The sequence below is a fragment of the Ostrea edulis genome, chromosome 6 (assembly GCF_947568905.1).
Source record: "Ostrea edulis chromosome 6, xbOstEdul1.1, whole genome shotgun sequence".
Classification (NCBI taxonomy): Eukaryota; Metazoa; Mollusca; class Bivalvia; order Ostreida; family Ostreidae; genus Ostrea; species Ostrea edulis.
The window spans coordinates 2871409-2882259 of NC_079169.1; the positions used below are offsets into that span (position 1 = coordinate 2871409).

General features: G+C 35.9%; 1 non-coding gene across 1 annotated transcript; it reads left to right on the forward strand.

Annotated features, from left to right (window-relative positions):
* On the forward strand, nucleotides 1–72 carry Trnag-ucc (transfer RNA glycine (anticodon UCC)). Its single transcript has one exon. It is a non-coding gene; the product is annotated as a tRNA-Gly (tRNA).
* The last annotated feature ends 10779 nt before the right edge of the window (nucleotides 73–10851 follow it).

Here is a 10851-nt window from a genome sequence, read left to right on the forward strand (position 1 = left end):
GCGTCGGTGGTGTAATGGTCAGCATGGTTGCCTTCCAAGCAGTCGATCAGGGTTCAATTCCCGGCCGACGCATTGATTTTTAAAAATTTTAAATACATTTTCATTCAAAGTATTGAAAATCATCGTAAGATTAGAAATAATGGCCATAATCATGTTATTCGCTCCGCGGATCGAATTAATTTGACATTGTAGACGTTATCGTCAATTTATACACTATATAATTTTAAAACAAAAATCATTCAGTCAGTTTTACGGAATAAATGCTATCGTTCCTCACCTCATCTTACCTATCTATCCTCTTATTGGCCGCTGGTACATAAGGCTCCAAATGCTATCATTAAGTAGGTAGAAAAATTAAACGTAAGTTTTTTTTGAAGCACCAAAAATTATTAGTAAACTCTCTCTCTCTCTCTCTCTCTCTCTCTCTCTCATGAAAGGGGAAGATGATGAACAGTGATCAATCTCATAACTCCTATAAGCAATACAATATAGATAGTTGGGCAATAACGGACCCCTGGAAGTTGTGAATGAGAAGAATGTTAGATTGACAGTTATAAATTAAACCTACTTATCGAAGTATGAAATTATTTAGTATTAAGATACCAACTTCCTCGTAAGTCAACTAGCAAAGGAGCACAATTTGTGTCCATCGGAATGACAACAGACTGTATGAAGACCAGATACCCAGAGACTACGACGATATTCTCAATGAAGAAACCCGACATCGTTTTGATATCAACTTCAGTGTACTTATGCATGAGAATCATAATAGTATAAGGGGGGATTTGGATGACGGAACACAAGAACACAAGATATAAATATTTCCATGTTTCATTTTTATAGAAAAAAAAAACGTGTTTATGATCTCAACAAATGATCACGTGACGGCCATTTAGAATTGTTTAAAGTATTTCACATAAATTGCTTGCAGCTTATTAAACAATTATTTTGACCTTTTTGTTTCATAGATAAACTCAAGGTAACCTTGTGTACCCGAACTGTTCTTGGGGGGAAAATGGTAGTATTACGTGCATAAAAATACATGTATTTCATGAAGAGTTCAACTTACCGACATATTTGAGGGTAATCTGTATTCAAACAAAGTCATCAGACATTTTTTCCAAGCAAGATTAAGGTAGAGAACAAACTCCTTTTAGGATTTCCGTAAAATATTTCAAATGGATCCTCATCAATTGCCTGCGCTAGACTCTTTTATAAACGCATCATAAATTCTGCCTCTAACCACTGGTATAAAACAGTAAATTTCAAAAGTGTATTTTTCGAAAGCAGTTTGAACACGCTGAATTTTGATTAAGGGTAATTAAATAAACTATTTCAAAATGTTCGGACATATAAGATTTTAAAATACAATTCATACACGTAAATTTTGCAATAAGGTCTAAAGTTGATGACACTCTCCCCGTCATAACAGCTCAAGTTTGCAGGGTGACTAGACGTCATTTTCCATTATGACGTTACATTTTATGGGAAGCCTTAATTAAACTACCTGCGAATATCTAAGTATGAAGCAGAAGTCGGCGACTCTGTGGTGTCTTTTATTTCCAGCTCACAGGGATATATCGAATCGACATATGAATGAAAGTTATTGTTAATAGACAAACCGTCGTCGATATATCTAAATGTCAAATTGAAGGCCACAACAAGAGATATTTTCTTCTCACGTTGAAGTATTTGAATAAATTCTACTTCAATGTATAGAAATTGAATACATGAAGAAAAGAAACATGCTGAAATAATGGTGCGGAAGCTGATAATGTATTTCTCTATATCATTTTTTAAAATATGATGTGCGTGTAAAAACATCAATGCAATAACTGTTCGAACAAATCAAGTATTGAGACATATATGTACATGTATTCCCAAACTGTATAGACACATGAAAACTAAAGTACGTACCATATATCCTTCTGTGTTTAGTAAACCAAAAGTGATAAAAGAATTAGATAGGTTACATGAGGAATATGTTTTGGTTCCAGCTGACAAAGCTAGTAACAACATTGTCTTTGCTTGTAAGGCTCATTATTACAACTGTATTTTAAACGAACTTGGCATTAATTCCACTTTTGGTAATCATACTTATACTCCAACTGCCCTTTCAAAAGACGAAATTCTTCAAAACCATGCTTCAGTTTTAGACACATTTAATATTCCAGTCAATGGGTCGAATGAATATGAGTTACCGTACCGATACTGGATTCCTAAACTACATAAAGACCCTTACAAATAAAGATACATTGCTGGACCCAGTAAGTGCTCTACCAAGCCCCTATCTTTGCTCCTCACGAAAATGTTAACAGCTGTGAAGGAGAAACTTCAAACTTACTGTGCGACTACATATGCCAGAAGTGGTGTTAATCAAATGTGGATTCTAAAAAATTCTAAAGAACTTTTAGTAAACTTGAAATCACAGAATTTTTCCCAAATCAATAAGATTAAAACCTATGATTTTTCAACACTATACACGACCATTCCTCACGATAAATTAAAGACTAGACTTCTTGACATCATCGACAGTTGCTTCTTCAACAAAAACGGAAAACGGAAATATTCATATCTAGTGATCAGTCACTCAAAAACTTACTTTATTAAACACCACTCTGATTCCACGCACAAGTACTCTGAAGTTGAAATTAAGAATATGCTAGAGTTCCTCATTGACAATATCTTCGTGGTCTTTGGTGATCAGGTCTTCCAACAGTCTGTTGGAATTCCCATGGGCACGAATTGTGCTCCTTTGTTAGCTGACCTGTTTTTATATTCATATGAAGCAGAATTTATTCAAAAACTTCTACGTGAGAAGAAAAAATCTTTCGCTGTGACCTTCAATTCGACTTTTAGATATATCGATGACGTTTTGTCTATTAACAATGATAGCTTTCATTCATATGTCGATTTGATATATCCCTGTGAGCTCGAAATAAAGGACACCACAGAGTCGTCCACTTCTGCTTCATACTTAGATATTTTATTGAAAGTAGACATTAACGGCAAACTAACAACTCAACTGTATGACAAACGGGATGATTTCAGCTTCTCCATCGTCAACTTCCCACATTTATGTAGCAATATTCCATTATCACCTGCATATGGTGTTTATATATCTCAACTGATTCGATATGCAAAAGCTTGTTCTGGGTATAGTCAGTTTTTAAATCGAGGTAAGCTAATGACAAACAAGTAGATGGTACAGGGATTTCAACAGTCTCGATTGAAGTCAGCATTTCGCAAATGCTATGGTCGTTATAACGATCTAGTTCGTCAATACAACCTCGCATTGGGTCAAATGATCAGGATATGGAGCTCATGGCGGGTGTGACCGGTCAACAGGGGATGCTTACTCCTCCTAGGCACCTGATCCCACCTCTGGTGTGTCCAGGGGTCCGTGTTTGCCCAACTATCTATTTTGTATTGCTTGTAGGAGTTGTGAGATTGATCCCTGTTCGTTATCTTCACCTTGCATAGAAACATTAAATTGACATAGGAAGCTCCAGAATTAAGATATTTTTAGTTTCGTGTTGAATGCTAAATTGAGTACTATCTGTTGGGATTATATTTACATATGTTTCAAGTAGAGGAAATAAATGACCTTAATCTATTGCACGTATGTATAACATGATTAATGTGAAACGACATTGTGAGCGGTTGTAACGTTAGGACTCATTCGGGCTGTCATTGGTCGAATTCAACAATGACTTCGTGGTGGGCGTTCACATCAAACAATGTAATACAATTCAGGTATACCTCCCCAATCAGATGGCAAAACAAAGATGACAATTTATGGGATGCTACAGAATCATGCGTTTTTACTTTCAGTTTTGATATTTGTGTCGGTTAGTTTTACTTTCAGTTTTGATATTTGTGTCGGTTAGTTTTGTTATCTTTTTATTCAGTTTGATCAATGTATGATACTAATACACACAGAGAATTTTGTTGAATGTCAAAACATGAGCCAAGATAATTGGTTAATTCTAGTAAATGAAGCATGTTTAAATTAAATCCCTTTAGTTAATTAAACTTCATGCTATCATAAAGCTTTTTATTGCATTATTTACATTTACTATCGCAGAATAATGGAACTTTCAACATAATGGAAAGTAAGTGGTGGTTTATTCTATAACACTTATTAACGACAACCAATCCCTGTATCATTGTAAGTACAATATGTACGTCTTAAACTATTCTCGTTCAATCTTTGTGTGAGACATTCATTCTATGTGGTGTACATCATAGTTGCCAACCTCCAACATGTAAAAAGAGGGTCCTGACCCTCTTTGGAAAGCAAAAAATCTGATCAAAATGTGAAACGGCATTTATGAGATACTTACTAGAATTATGTGTGTTATAAGTGTTTATATTTCAAACATATTTACAACAGAAATATGTGCATTGTCTATTGAAGGGGAGTATATTTTAACTGACAGTGGCACATTTTGAGTTCCCAAGACTGATGGAGATGGACAATATTCAAAGAAGGACAAAGATTGCTTAAATTTACATGATAAGAGGACAATTAAAGTTTTATTGTTTACTTTAGATCTGAATTCTGTGTGTATTTTCTTTACAATATTAGCATCCGAAGATGATGTCAAAAATGACGACAGTGATTAGATGACTTTTGACAAAAGTATTTTTACATGATTTTGCGTTTTGGCAAGTTTTGTCAGATTAATTTGGCTCCAGATCCAATAGTGCGAGTTACACAACAGAAAATAAGCTCCATGCTGTCCTCAATGCCTTTTTAAAACAAGAAATAAAATTTCCAAAATTTGTTGGTAGATACATAAATATCATTTTGTTTTTGTTTGCGTGTCTGTTGGCCCGGATAAGGATCTTTTCTTGATGGAAGCCATTTTGCATAATGACATCAACCCCCAATTTGTCAAAACTCACAGAAAATTATTAACATCTGCTTCGATGACCTCTCTGTAGTGTACATGACCATCGACATAGTAACTGTTTACGTAGGTCCAACCTTGTGTTATAAATATGAAATGACATGCACAATCTAATTTACAAAACCAAATCCGAAAATCGGGTGAAAGGTATGACCTGCCGGGGCATAAAAAATAATCGGGTTACGGATCGAAACATCGGGTATAACCCGACAAAATCGGGTGAGATTGCAACTATGGTGTACATGGGGCCGGTTCAGATGACTCTAGAACTGAAAGTTCCGATCTCATTATACCCCCTGACAAGAGCACGTCCCCTTGTAAAACGCTTTAAACGATGTCGACACATGAATATTCAAATTTGTTCAAACCATGTAATCAAAGTATTGTTCAATAGGAAACATTCAAAACTTCCCACGACTATTTCTCACGATAAATTAAAGACTAGACTTTTTGATATCATAAACATCTGTTTCTTCCATAAAAATGGAACACGAAAATATTGATATTTTGCGTTCCGTCATCCATTTTGTCTTAAATACTATCAGGATTCTCACGCACTAGTATTCCGAAGTTGAAAGTAAAAAAGATGTCGGGGTTCTTCATTGAGAATATCTTCATAGTCTTTTTAGGGTTTAGGTCTTACAACAGTCTGTTGTAATTGCCACGAACACGAATTGTGCTCCTTTACTAAGTGACTTACAAGGGGGTTGGTATCTTAATACTAAATATATATTTACACTTGGCTAAGTAGGTTTAATTCATAACTATCAATCTTACATTTTTCTCATTCACAACTTCTGTTTAATAGTTGGGAGACTGTCACCCAATGACTCTTGTAATTGCATTACAAAGTAACAAATGCTGGACATTGTCAAAAACGTGGAGATCGCCCTCCCACTGATTCTACGTACCTGCTCTATAGCGTCCTGGTATAAAACACACGCACCTGAAGTCAAAAACGTGGAGATCGCCCTCCCACTGATTCTACGTACCGGCTTTATAGCGTCCTGGTATAAAACACACGCACCTGAAGTATGGTTATCACTACCCACCACCCTCACTTTTCTCACATTCCTTAGGTAACGGTGTAATTACTTGGAAAACGTGCCCCGAAACGGGGACTCCGTCTTTGTTTACAAAGTTTTGTTTCATGCCTTGTGTATTTTCTTATACCGGTAGAAGACCAATTTCTCTAAAGCTTACAGGAAGCGTAAAACGAATACATAAATGGAAAGAGGAGTGAGATAGATAGGGAATGCGCACATTTCAGAGAAATTATTGCAACAAAAAATATCAAGGGGGGGGGGGGGGGTAGTAATATCCTAGCTGCAATAATGTTTCCCTATCCGATTTTTTTTATTCTGACGTTTTCGAGATAGGGCTACAATTCCATAGGGTCTCTGTAATGGTGCAAAATAATTTTATGAATAACCGATAATAAGCTCCGTATATTAGTCCCAAATGTTGTTTACGCCAAAAGGAGTACCAACTTTATGCTCGGGTATGTCTAATAGAGGTGTTTTTCATTAAACATCGCATACAGCATGCAAAATTCTTCGCCTGCTCCGCCATGCTTGTTATCGCGAGATCTCGTAGGTGAATCTACTGAAAAACCTAAACATAGACAATCTGCGCGAAAATGTAGTACATCAAACATGGCGCACAAATATGAATCGAGAAATTGGAATTTATCGAAATTGCTGAAAACGGTAGAATACTTCAACAGAGCCTCACAAATCGTAAGTTGCAAGTTGTAAATTTATATATTGATTAAGAAACATAGATTATCATCTTATTTTACGTAAAGAAAATCGTCAAATGTTAAGAATGATCGAAAATGTTGCAAGAGTGAATCACTCCCGCATTTGCACCAATACGGAGATCCTAAGGAGTTGTAGCCCCCCCCCCCCCAAATCGGAGAGGGCTAAATTATTGCAGCTAGTAATATCCTTGCTTCAGGTGCCTGTGGTATAAAGATTGCTTAGTAATGCTAAAGTTAATTATTGCAGTGAACAGTCTGATGAAAATGTTCAAAGACAATTTTTTCCATAATTTTACTAACACGCCTCAGCAACGATTAAGGTGTGCAAAATGAACTGATTTCAGATTTGCTATGACCCTTCGATTTTGAAGGGCCATAGTAGATCTGAAATCTCTTGATTAGGCAGACCAGAATCGTTGCCAAGCTGTGACAGACAGAATGAAGCAGAGGTTGGCGACTCTGTGGTGTGTTTTATTTCGAGTTCACAGGGATATCTCAAATCGTTATATGAATGAAAAGGATTTCTTAAAAGATAAAACGTCCTCAACATATCTAGAGGTCGAGTTGAAGGTCACAGCAAGGATTTTTGCTCATTGTTTGTCGTTTAAGGAGGTATGCTACACCAGAGAAATTTGTTGTAGATGGAAAGTGGAGGATATGTGCAACAATATTTTGAAGTTGAAAATTTTCAAATTTACTTTATTTTGTCAAAAAATACAGTTTTAGTAGAAGGTAATCTGAAAAAAATTTAAAACCCCTGCTGGACTCGAACCTGCGACCTACAGTTCAGCAGTCGGTATTCTAACCTACTGAGCTAACGGCTATGTATTTAAATGGAAAAGGAAAAGTCAGATATTGCTGGTATCGAATTTTTCATCCATGTTTTTAAAGGAAGTCAGCCATTATGACGATGTAGAGTACTACCTTAACTTTCTGTGGAATGATCCGATAAGATGTATGGAAAGCCAAAGGGTTCAATATTCTATCTTTGTAATTATGTATTAATTTTGTTGTTCCTAAATGCACCATCGGTTCAATGTAAATAGAAAAATGTTAATCGTTATCTTGACATTTGTAGTGCATAACGGTATATTCGTCATTTGAATGGCGTAAGATGTAAATGGAATATATGTTTAGCATTTGCACATTGTAATTTGTTAAGTCTATGCGAGTTGTGGTAAATGTGTTTTGGTAATCCGTCCGATGTTAGTTCGACATTCGCATTTGCGCAATTCAACATTTGTAAATTGTTCTACCATTATGACGACAGAGGGAGCGCGCTACATCGTATCTTTTGGGAAACAAACTATAGAATCATATAGAGGACCAGTTAATAACACTCGGGACTACTTGGGTGTCTAGCACACTCAACATTAACCGGTTGGCGCTAAAAGTCGTTGAAAATGTGCTGCTGAAGTAGTTTGATCAGACTTCATGTAGAACATTGTTGTAAGCATCAATATAGATGACTGGACTGATTTTTTCCATGAGTTTACTTTAAACAAACAGTGTATGCCATTTAGTAACCATATACCACCAGAGACGTTACATTTATTTGTGCGAGACCAAGAACTCTTGTACATATTTGCTTTGATTGGGATTGATTTTCGTTTTCGCGCCCCTTCCCCACCATTTTTGCATTACTGCCACTGAAATACGTAATTCACAATATTAAATAGTTAGTATGTACATTGGGTAAGAATTCTAAAACACGCAACAACTATTCTGGTTTCATAGGCGTCGGAAAGTGTGTGTGTGTGTGTGGGGGGGGGGGGGGGGGGGGGGGGGGGGGGGGGGGGGGGCTAAACCAACAAAAAAGTTTCTACGTCGTTTGGGGGAGGGGGTGTTATTATGTCTATTATGTCTATCTTTGCAAAAAAAGTGGAGGGGGCTAAGCCCCTCCCTAGTCCCCCACCCGGTTCCGACGCCTATGGGTTTTATATTTGTAAACAAAGTGAATCAGTTATCATTTACCTGTTGTTTTCATTAAATGACAGCCAACCTTGAATGTAACATATTTAAAGTTTTTATGTAATAGACCAGTCGGGCTATTTTTCCATAATTTTTAATAGGCCAGGCCATAAAACCAGTAGTCTGAGCCATGGCTTAGATTTGAATTTTACATTATTTACACAAGCACTTGTTTCGTATCTGATCACCCCCTTCTTTTTCTCTCCACAAGATAGCTAACTCAATTTCAGACACCAATTTCAAACTCCTATATATATATTTTTAAAAATATATCATTAATCAACATTAACGGGGGTATTTTGATATAGTTTAATTTGAGATACTTTTCTCTTGTCAAAAAATTGTTCCAGCTGTCCTCTGTCAAGCCTTTTTATCGTAAACCACTCATTTTGTCTGTTTAAAGCAGAGAAAGAAACATTATCTTTTTAATTCATAGTCTAGCTGTTAGAGGTTATTTATAAACCTTGTTGGCCACATATAGAGTCGTTGTACATATATGTAAATATACGCTTCCTAGATTCTAAATATTTAGAGGATGTAGAAGTATTCTTGCACTTAATTTTTTACTCAAAGCAAACACGAGAATAGAGGGGAAACAACTGAAAATCCCACGATACAGTTAATTACACTAAAAAGAGTAACAATTCCATTTTTAGTGTAACAATTGCCCTGTTAGGGAATTGAGTCCAACCTTTTAAACAGTCGTAGTGATGAACCATCGGAATATTTTTTCGTGATTGATTATCAGTATAATCGGACGCACTATAATTGATTATTAATCGATTAATTTCAAGTATTAAATTTGTTTATTATTGAATGAAGAATGAATTGGTAAAGAATTTGGGGTGATTTCTGAAATGCATTTTTGATGTATTTTTTATCATTGGATTCATTTATCTAATTAATACTTATGAATTAGTTACATTCACAGAAAATAAATCAAAATATCTTCCTTGCACAAAATAAAATAATTTACCTCGGACTTCGAAAGGCCGGGGAAATAATAGCTCCGAGGGATTGACACATAAACTGGTCCTCCAATATGATTCTATAGTCTGTTTCCCAAAAGATTCGATGTAGCGCGCGCCCTCTGTCGTCATAATGGTAAAACAACGAACAAATGTTGAAATGCAGTAAACGAATGAGCAAATTCGAATGTCGAACTATCATCGGACGGATTACCAAAATTTTTTTTACTGTAAGGTAGCAGGGGACAGTTTCGCACTATAGTCCCGGTCAACTTTTTCAAAAAATGGAATTGCCCCGTATTTGAAGTGATATTACATGTGTAAAAATGTATACAATAATTTTAGGATGCATGTCAAATGTAGCGGAGTGCTTAGTAAAAATGTTGATATACAACATGTAGGTGTCACCATGATTCCTAGCATATAGATGGGTGCAAATACGAAACTAAGACACGTGGTCAGTTGCTGAAGAAATTCCGGTGAAAACATGCAGGGTCTAGCAAAAGGTCTGTAGCTGTGAGGGAAGGTGGATGGCCCCATATGAGAGGTAGATTTTTGAGAAGGGCAGATAGGGTTCTTGATTGTGCACAGTGTCTAAATCCCCATGTTTGGTACTGTGATGGTGTGGGGGTGGTGCGGATTAGCCCAAATGAGGGAAAATCAAAGCAAAAAAGGGGAACCTGCTCAGAGCATGTTTTGTGCACCAGCACCAGTATTTATAGATTACATGTAATTTAGGGTCATAATTTATTAACTACACTAATATGAAATACAAGTATTGACATAAAAGGGAAATATGATTTTTCATTAGTCTGTCATAATCTGACTTTGGTGTATACCCCCTATCCACATGTTTCAAAACCAAAGAAACTGTCCCCTGCCACCTAACTCGCAACTGCAATGTGCAAATGCTGAAATACGGATGACGAAGATCTAATTTCAAATTTACATTGAATAAATAATGCATTCACTTGTTACGCATCTACACAGACATTACATTCCTTTACATCTTACGCCATTCAAATAACGAATATACTGTTATGTACTACAAATGTCAAGATAACGATTAACATTTTTCTATTTTACATTGAACCAATGGCGCATTTAGTAACAACAAATACATAATTACAAAGATAGAATATTGAACACTTTGGCTCTCCATAAAGATGTAGCTATGATTTTTTTTCATGAGTCAGTGATCTTCATGAATGCTTAATCAGTTTTAAAAAATACA